Raw genomic sequence first — 11,132 nt, 5'->3', positions numbered from 1 at the left:
CACATCACGCAGGTCAATACCAAACGACGCCTCGCTTGGTGTAAGGAGCGTAAACATTGGACGATTGAACAGTGGAAAAACGTTGTGTGAAGTGATGAATCACGGTACACAATGTGGCGTTTCGAGGGTGGGGTGAGGGTATGGCGAATGCCCGGAGAACGTCATCTGCCAGCGTGTGTAGTGCCAACAGTGTTATGGTGTGGTTGTGCTTTTCATGGAGGGGGCATGCACCCCTTGTTGTTTTGCGTGGCACTATCACAGCACAGGCCTACACTGATATTTTAAGCACCTTCTTGCTTCCCACTGTTAAAGAGCACTTCGGGGATGGCGATTGTATCTTTCAACACGATCGAGCACCTGTTCAAAATGCACGGCCTGTGGCGGAATGGTTACACGACAATAACATCCCTGTAATGGACTGACCTGCACAGAATCCCGACGTGAATCCTATAGAACACCTTTGAGATGTTTTGGAACGCCGACTTCGTGCCAGGCCTCACCGACCGACATTGCTACCTCTCCTCAGGGCAGCACTCCGTGAAGAATGGGCTGCCACTTCCCAAGACAACTTCCAGCACCTGATTGAACGTATGCCCGCGAGAGTGGAAAGCTAAGCTTGGGCAAACACCATACTGAATTTCGGCATTTCCGATGGTGGGCGCCACGAACTTGTACGTCATGTTCAGTCAGGTGTCCGAATACTTTTGATCACATGTGTAGCAATGATTAAGCAATCATAAGCAAAGACAAAGTACAAAAGGGATTGCCTCCAGGAAATCCCAACAACTTTTGAAATCGAAGCTGGGGCTAGATAAGGTAATGGTTTATCTCCAATTTTTTCCAATTGTGTTTTACAGAAAGTAATCAGAGAATGAAAAATTACATTCTGAGAAATATATATTCGGAAAATCAGAATTGGATACACGAACTCTGGTATTTATTTGAAGTATTTAGCCCTTGTTCTGAGAAATACTTCCCTCTTCGAAACCCTTGTTGCTATTCTCCAGTTTGACAATTACCTTTTTTGTATAAACCTCCTGATATATTTTTTCTTCTTCCTACAATCTATCGATCACCGAATGCATCATAATTCTTAATCGTTACCCAAATCCTTCTCTGAAAGAACAAGCAGCGCGTACCTTAACAAGAGTTTCCAGCAAGCTTTGATATGGCCGGTGAATTAGTGAGACAGCATGCTGGTATTTACACAGAGAACTCCTGACGACGCGCTGCGGGGATGTGGGTGTTGATTGAGGGTATTCAGGTGTGAACTGAGCTCCTTGGGGAGGCCGCTTTAACACCTGCCTGCACACAATTACTGCATCACACACTGCAAGCGTGCCAAATTACATCGTATACCTTAGTATATTGACTTATTGAAAATTATTAATGCTGGACGTAATTTTACATCACATTTCGACATATGTAGGGTGTCGTGCTGACATTGGGGTGGAGTAGCTAAGTACTGGCCTTAGTATATTGAAGTGACTAATGTTACAGTAAGAGTGAGGGACACAATTCATATGCATGGTGTTCAGAAATGTCATGAACCGTGTATATCAGCGTTAGAGCGTTGGTCATACTGATAAGTAATTTGAAAAAATTAATGTCGATATCTCCTGCCCTTGTCACTTTTTCAACTGCTGAACTCAGCCAATCACATCGCTTCGCGCGTGAATTCATATGGGCTCTGCGAGGTGGTGTTTCTAAATCTGCACATGGCTTGGTCGGGTTTGAGATCTATGCCGAGAAATGCACATTAATGGGAGAAATCCCTCAACACTATGCATATTTTCTTTTTTGGCGAAATTGATAGCGTATTATATTGGGAATCTAACCCTAAAAGGACTTGGTTGAATTCCGTACCTGACTGGACTTTAAATTTTAAATTCCTAACGTCAGGTGTCATATCATATATCATGTATTATATATTGCTATTGTTCACGTTCGCTGAACCTTTTGTGTCTGTTTAGCAGGGGTCTTGAAGAAGGCTGCGAAGCATCATTTCCGGTTGGTCATTCATGATGATTACCACGGAAAGTTTGTTTTAATTTGAGTGGTACATTGTGAGGTTGTGTGATGTGAAATTCAATAGTCATTTCCTGGACTTCCTTTTTCCTTGGCAAATGCACATTTTATCTGTAAATACTAAAGGTATCAATATGAAACTTGATATACAGGTATCTTTTCTGCAATTGTAAAATATGTAATACTATTGACTTCAAAGTTTCATTTATATACTGTATGTACTTCTTGTGAATTTTTCAAAGTGTAAAGTTCATTTATTTAAAAAAAAATAGAAATGGGCATGAAATTAGAAACGTCTGCAGGCTTCAAATCACCAAAGTCCTAGAAATCACTGAAATACATTACTAGGTCCAGGACTTTCCCGTTACTGAGGGAAAAGTACACAAATCTGACCAAAATTCAAATTTAAAAAATGTAGTCTCTAAAACCTTTAATGTAAATTAACGGATTAACATCTAGAGCTAACAACATTTTTTTTAAATCCATTTGCAAATTTTCATGATTCTAAGTCAAATTGTGTCAGAGTTACATAGAATTTGAATAATCAATGAATTTTCGTGCAAGTCTCCCCTTAAAAACTAGCACACCGCGGGTTTCAGCCAATACCACCATAGCGTGCTTGCTATGGGGAGAGTCTATCAGCAGGGATGTCTGACAACAGTGGGGTTCGAACCCACTATCTCCCGAATTCTGCGCGACCGTAACCTCACGGCCAACTTATTCGGTAAGACGTTTCTTTCTTACCATTTTCCTCCCCCTGGATAATGTTATTTATTGGCGCTCTGAACCCGGTTACAAGCCACGTTCAGATTTAGCAATGCCGCCTCGCAAAGCCCACCTGAATTCGCCCTCGAAGTGATCTGATTGGCTAACTTCAGCATCTGATAAAATGACAACGGCGTGAGATAGCTCATTACTTTTTAAATTATTTTTCAGTATGACCAACACTCTAACGTTCATATATCCGGTTCATGTTGTTTCCGACCACCCTGCATAAGTGACTGGGTATTCCTAATTCCACGATTCAGCAAGACTCTGAACGACGCCTTGAATAGATCGGCCTCTACCTTGCGACATTATTTGTGATGTTTTCCATTGTATCATGAAATACAATTTTTTTATTAAAAAATAATACTGTTCGGCGAAATACGTGAGTAGGGGGCATTGGCCTACGTCTGTTTGGAGCTTCGGCTGCATTCCGACCATGTTGTCCAGATTAAAATAATGTCTGTGTATTTGTCGCTGCTGAACACACTATCCATTGCCGATATCATGACGGCAAATATAGTGCACCTGTACCATATACAAGCCTAGAAATATGCGGTGGAAAACGATGTTTACTATTGCAAGGGGTGCATTAGACCTGTAACGCTGAGTAACATGCTGCGAGCGACAGGCTGGTCCTTATCACTTCATATTCTGACGTAACCTCCCCGCTGGAAGTAGTGCGCCTGTGAAAATCAGTTGGTAGACAACCCATTCATCATTTGTGCATGCGGGGCATTTGTAAGTAGAAAGTACGGCGTTCTAGAACCACCTGGTATAAATAAGTTTCGAGAATGAAGATTCTCTGCTTCAGCTTATACATTAAAATCACATGCATGTAAAAGACCTTATTTGAAACTATTGTATGTCCTAATAAAATAGTGGATAAATACAACAATACAATAACAACATTAAAAGTTAAAACATGAATATCATTCGTGTTACGTCCAAAGTCCTATAAAGGTTTGTATGTGTTATTAAAATTAAGCTGGTTCTCAATTTATGTAAAGTATTCTGGTGTGGCATTATTTATGGTCTTCATAGTCCCACATGCATGTGATTCTTATCTATAAGTCGAAGAAGAGAATTTTAATTCTCGTAACATTTGCTTGAAATAAACAATAATTGTAAGTTAGAATAGTACAACACCAAAGACTTTCGAAGATTGAAACACATTTCACAATATATTTTTACAGAGATTAGTTTCATAAATATGATTTGGATTACATCCGAATAGAATAAACAATCACCTACATGAGTTAGGTCAGATTTTTCCCAACCAAATGTACTAAGAGTAATAAGAAACATTATTAAAATAGGAAAAGCAATAGAATAGGAGAATAAATGAAAAGTCAGCATTTAAAATTACAATGTCCGGGCGTAATCCGTAAGACTGGCGAGACTAGAAAATAGTATTCTATTTCAAATAACATGTTCTAGACAACACGGAACGTAACACAGTTTCATTTGGAGCAAGGAATAAACGCAAACAAATTCATGATTAAACTTTTAAGCAGTAGAAAATTTTGAACGAATTTTGAAGTACTAGAAGTTTTCGAGAGTATTGTGAAGTAGGAAGTTCATTTTCACCTAGGTTCCAACAGCGTTACAAATAAAAAAATAGAGATTCTCCTGCTACGCTATCGGTACATAATCGACTACAACCTCAGGAGAACATAGTCATGCGAAGTTTACAACACCTTATGGTCTAATAATTAAGACGCATACTGAGACGAAAATATACACCAGGACATTACAAAGACGTTGCCCTCTCTCCAATGGCTGAAGAACGCCTCGAAATAGCAGGTAAATTTATTGAAATTAAACACAATGTGTACATATGTGTTAAAGGTTACAATTTGTCATTATTTTCTTTTGGTACATCACTTTTTTATACCTGTCCTTGGAAAGTGTGCTGTGTTTGTTCAGTACAGTTCATCAGGTGGTACCTAAGACAGGTCATTCCGCAGAGACGGCAGATACATTCGTCGTTTGGGGCGTGAAGTCTGTTGGTTAGGCATATTTTCCCGTCGAATCCGTGGACACCGAAGCGTGTGTATACATGGCGTAGTTTGTAGTTTGGGCCCTTCCATTCACTGTTCTTCAATACTTCCGTTTCGTAGAAACCTTCAGGTGTCTGCTGGGCTTTCTGTCACCTTTCTTCAAGGACGGCAGTCGATGCGGCGGTGTCTGATAACCCGAATGTTTTTTCGATGTCTTCCAGAAAGAATCTTTCGTCTGTCATTATGTATGCCATTCCATTCTCTGTAAAGTTTGAGATCTGTAGGATCCGTTTCAAGTACCTGACCTTTATATTTTCCATTCTTTTCATGTTTGAAGCAGTTAGTTTGTGCCATACCAATTGTATCCTATACGTAACTATCGGGGCCACTTTAAGCTTGAATAGTGCCATTGCAGTGTTCAGTGAGAGGTTCTGCGGCTTGGGGATCTCGTACATTGCTCTGGTTGGTGCCGCTGCTTTTCCCTTTACGTGCAGTGTGAAGGTTGAGCCTGTGGTCTGCAGTGTGATACCCAGGTATTTAAATGATGACACGATCTCGAGTTGTTCATTATCGTTTCGGAAAACGTCGTATGTTGCCAGTTTTCCTTCCCTTCTAAATTTCATAACTTTTGTCTTAGCACTGTTGATGGTTAGCGAGTTTTTATCAGCCCATACTCTGAGGTTTATTGAATGCAGTCTGCATATACGTGGGATCCCTGGATATTAGCGCCATGTCGTCTGCGTACATTATTAGTTTGACCCTTTCGGTCCCCAGTACGTTTATGATGTCGGATGTCATTAGGTTGAATACCATAGGGCTCACAGGGTCTCCTTGCAGGACTCCTCTCGTCTGCGTTAGCGTGGGCATGGCGGTGGTTCCATCGTATATTTCCACCTGATTTGCGTTAAGTATGGCCTTTATTATCTCCCGTTCGTAATGTAAGACGGGTAGTGCTTTCTCAAGTTTTTGTATGAGTATTTTTCTGTCAATGCTGTCGAATGCTTTTGCGTAGTCGATGCAAATGGCGTACAGTGGGCTGGCTGGTTGTGTTAGTGCGCTGTCTATTTCAACTATAATTTCTTCGTTGGCCTGTAAGGTCGATTTGCCTTCCATGAACCCTTACTGGCTTGGTGGTATCTCTCTTGCTATTCTTGGTCGTATGCGATGTAGTTTAGTTTGTGCCATACCAATTGTACCCCATACGTAACTACCGGGGCCACTTTAAGCTTGAATAGTGCCATTGCAGTGTTCACTGTGAGGTTCTGCGGCTTGGGGATCTCGTACATTGCTTTGGTTGCTGCTGCTTTGAGAAGAGGTTGAAGACATTACACTCCAGTGCTATCCCCCTGTATGAACTGGGGTCGTTCTTGCTGCCTTTTCCTTTGTATAGCTTGATTACTTTTGCCTTTCTACAGGTAAAGAGAGCTAGTTATATAGGGCTGTTGGAGAGGAGAGTTACATGTAAAGTCATAAAGCACGGTACCAGAAAAGCCTAGAACTTCCAAGAAGAATGTAGAGTGTGGAGTCTAGAACCGATGGCAACATCCCAGTCTGATTTAGGTAAGCGGCTGACTATGATTACGTAGCAACAGCGGAGTGCGGATGCAATGCCGGGAAGAAAGCAGCGAAGAATGAGGAATGAGGAATGAGGTGAGTTGATAATGTTACTCTAATCTACTCTAATCTCCTTGTTATCTTCATACCTTGGTCTACTCCTGCCGTTATTACTCTCTACACTCTCCTCAAGAATTAAATGAACAAATTTTGGGAGTTTTAAGATGTGTCCTTCATTCTATCCCTTCTTCCGCTCAAATTCTGATAAATCTTTATTCGATTTTTATCTCTATTCGTTATTCGATATACGCACCTCACCTTTAGCATTCTTCTGCAACACTACATTTCAAAAGCTTCTATTTATGAACTCTCAAGTTTCCATGTTTCTTTTCCGTACATGCCACGCTCAAGAGTAAAGCAAACAAAACATCTTTAAATTCATGTATCAATCCTTGAAGTGAACACATTTTTTCTGGAGTGGTCTGCGGCCCATGAGACACACCACACTAGATTATTTACGACAATTCCAAGGAACCTACGAAAACCGCTGACCGAAAATGTCATCTACATTTCAACTAGTTATTCGCAACCAACATAATGAAGCATCAGTTCGACAGAGTATTACTCGTTTGGTGCTGAGTCACTTTTACACAAGTGTCGTCGGCTTTTGAAAGATGCCATGCTAACTTCACTGCGACAAAGTAAGTTCCCATTTTCAAGTATTATTATTGCAGCTATTATTCTTCAGAATGTCTCAGAACACATGGTTTCTTGCTAAAACGCAAATTTCTCATATTTTTAGGGATGAAATGAGTGGAAAGGAGAGGAGATATAACTTCGATCACCTTGACGACAGAAGATTGTACAGAGTTTGCTGGAGTATGATGACGATCATGAAAGAGTTGAATTGTATCGTCGCTGCACCGCTAAAACCTCGTATGCCACAATGCCCTTCCTATCCAGTATTGTCTTTAAGACTCCCCACGCCTCGCAGCCACATATGGATATGTAGTCCATCAGAATAAGTTTCGTTGTGTTTATTTTCGTATGCCACGTGTAACAGGAATTGAACCTTGCTGAAGGAATGCATATTTGCATGACTTGCTTACACGGTGCTAGAGTATAATGCATTTAAGGGGAGACTTAGGCAGAAAACAAGAAAAATCACAATTTCTTTTTGTTGGCATTTTTAAAGGTAAGGTACTTTCAGATTATACAAAAGCATTAATTTTACCTATCTATAAGCAAGGTTAAAGGAAGTATTGCAACAACTATAGAAGTATCTCATTGATGGGTGTACCAGGCAAAGTGTTCACTGGCATCTTGGAAGGGAGGATGCGATCAGTGGTTGAGAGGAGGTTGGATGAAAACCAGTGTGGTTTAAGACCACAGAGGGGCTGACAGGATCAGATTTTCAGTATTCGCCAGGTAATTGAAAAATACTACGAGAAGAATATACAGCTGTGTTTATGTTTCGTAGATCTGGGGAAAGCATATGACAGGGTACCGAGGGAAACATTTTCGCCATACCGGGGGACTGTGGAATTAGAGGTAGATTAATAAAATCAATCAAAGGCATTTATGTTGACAATTGGGCTTCAGTGAGAATTGGTGGTAGAATAAGTTCTAAGTTCAGGGTACTTACAGGGGTTAGACAAGCCTGTAATCTTTCACCTTTGCTGTTCGTAGTTTACATGGATCATCTGCTGAGAGGTTTAAAGTGGCAGGGAGGCATTCAGTTGGGTGGAAATGTAGTAATCCGTCTGGCCTATGATGACGACTTGGTCTTGATGGCAGATTGTTCCGAAAGCCTGCAGTCTAATATCTTGGAACTTGAAAATGGGTGGAATGAGTATAGTATGAAAATTAGCCTTTCGAAGACTAAATTGATATCAGTAAGTAAGAAATTTAAAATTATTGAATATCAGATTGGTTATACAAAGTTGGAACAGGTAGATAATTTCAAGTATTTAGGTTGTGTGTTCTCCCAGAATGGTAAAATAGTTAGTGAGATTGAATCAAGGTGTAGTAAAGCTAATGCAGCGAGCTCGCAGTTGCGATAAACAGTATTCTGTAAGAAGGAAGTCAGCTCCCAGGCGAAACAATCTTTACATCGGTTTGTTTTCACTCCAACTTTGCTTTACGGGAGCGAAAGCTGGGTAGACTCAAGATATCTTATTCATAAGTTATAAGTAACAGACATGAAAGAAGCGAGAATTATTGCTGGTAAAAACAGGTGGGAACAATGGCAGGAGGGTACTCGGAATGATGATATTAAGGCTAAGTTAGGAATGAACTCGATGGATGAAGCCGTACGCATAAACCGGCTTTGGTGGTGGGGGTCATGTGTGGCGAATGTAGGAGGATAGGTTACGTACGAGAATAATGGACTCTGTTATGCAGGGTAAGAGGAGTAGAGAGATACCAAGACGACGATGGTTAGACTCAGTTTCTAACGATTTGAGGATAAGAGGTATAGAACTCAAAGAGGCCACAGCACTAGTTGCAAATAGAGGATTTTGGCGACGTTTAGTAAATTCACAGAGCCTTGCAGACTGAAGGCTGAAGGGCATAACGGTCTATAATTATAATGTATGTATGAATGTATGTACATATCAAGTAGAATATAATCTCAAAATTTTACATTGAAACCCCCACTACAAATGGCAGTTTGGCACGCCCACTACTCAGCCTCTGTGGCAGTACAAGATGTCTTATTACACAGTTCTGTCGGATAATCTTCTGGCAACAATTTATAGAAGGTCATATATTCTTCCCTTGTCGATCAGGCAGTTGTAGAACCAAAGCAAGCATGACATAGAAGGCTGTAGATGACAAAGGACTTCATTGAATAACTGCGTGTGTATGTGAATTTTTTAATTGGCGTATTTCTGTTGTTTGGTGATCCCTTGGTGTAATTCCCTACAAGAATTTATATAATACCTAAGATTGGTAAAGTGTATAAGAGGTATAAACAATCACATACAAACAACACAAAGTTAAGAAGACGTGGTGAGGTTACGGACAGACCAGAAGTTGTGAACCTGGATTCACCTGTATGTTCCTCAAAGTTCTTCATAGCAGAAAATCGGACCAGGAATTCTGCCAGAAGATGGAAGTGATGGAAGAAGGAGTGGGACTGATATTTAATTGCTAGCAGAAGTAATACACATAGCTTATAGGTGTTCTGCTTGTGGTGGAAATATGAGTTTGATGGATGATGAGAAGAAGGAAGGTTTAGTATTTACATTACACATTTTGTGTGAAAATTGTCACAGTGATATACCATTCAAAGAATCCAAGGCCAACAACGGAATTTATGAAGTAAATATTAGGTTTGCCTCTGGCCGAAAGTTTGTTGGTTAATATTCGTTTAGGCGTCAGCATAGGAAAACGAACACAACGGAAATTGTCCTATGGACTGCATATCCATAACTTATGTGGCTGGAAGATGTGATTAGTCTTAAGGAGAATGATGGATAGGAAGAGCATTGGGAGATACGAGAATTTGCCGGTGAATCGACGGTATGCTGATGAGAGGGAATAAGTTCTGGAAACCAGAAGCGAAAATGTGGATACAGAAGAAGTAGAAGGCAGAAGAGATAAAGCAGGAGAGAGTGAAGGTGATAATTTCCTAGCGAGTAATGGAGTTTATAAGTAGTATAAAGCTCATCACCCCAGAAAAGATCAAACAGGGTGACAACATATTGTTGCGTGTTTACCTGGATTGAAATGTGTTGCAGATCTTGCTGAAAATCGTAGAGAATGTTGGTAACTCTTCTTTGATGATGCAATGCTACCTATTATATTGCCGTGCACAAACGGGAAAAATTGAGGAGTTTCAAACACTCTACAGCAAAAAAAGAAGGGGACACTCGATTTAACGTAATAAGTGAAATAAAGACCCTACTTGGAATAACGTACTTACGTGCTGTAGGAAAATATAATCCCACAAATATCAAGAACATGTGGCTAGCGGATGAATGACTGTATTTCAGATATACGTTTTAGATTCCTACTGTATTCCCTAACGTCCACCATTTGTCGCTTTTATATGAAAAATCATACTCAGTAATTTATATTCATCATTTCGAAATTCATTAATAGAAATCCTTACGCGAAAATTAGGCTAGCATGATTGCTTCAGGAACGAAATGGCGACCCTCAGACGCCATGCGACGTTATACAATGGTGTGAAACCCCCACATGCCTTCCTTTCTGTATTTTGTGTCCTCCTGACTTCTTCCATCATTAATTATTCTACTAGCCAACTAAAAGTATTCATATACTTGTAAAATCTCATGTTTCCTGCATCACCTGAGTTCGTTCGAAAGCACTCCTTTACTCTGCTTTTGGGCTTATTTATATAAATCTTGTACTAATTCTATAGCAAAATATATTGATTATTGTATCCGTGTAGATTGTATTTTTGACAGTTTTAAAATCGAATTATAATGAATCATCATTATATCATTTTTTAAGCTTTGCCAATCTGGCACCTGTTAATATAGCTGAGGGAAAGCTTTGTACTAGGAAGCATTTCAATGATGCTTCGGTTGATATAATGTTTCTTGTATTGATTATCAAGGGGCTAAAGGATAATAAATTATAGTAATAATAATTTAGTGTGGCTATTTCTAGCCGGGTGCAGCACTTGTAAGGCAGATCCTCCATGAGGGTGGGCAGCATCTGCCATGTGTAGGTAACTGCGTGTTATTGTGTTGGAGGATAGTGTTATGTGTGTGTGTGTGTGTGTGTGTGTGTGTGTGTGTGAGAGAGAGA

The sequence above is a fragment of the Anabrus simplex genome, chromosome 5 (genome assembly GCF_040414725.1).
Source record: "Anabrus simplex isolate iqAnaSimp1 chromosome 5, ASM4041472v1, whole genome shotgun sequence".
Classification (NCBI taxonomy): Eukaryota; Metazoa; Arthropoda; class Insecta; order Orthoptera; family Tettigoniidae; genus Anabrus; species Anabrus simplex.
This window is presented reverse-complemented; position numbering follows the sequence as displayed.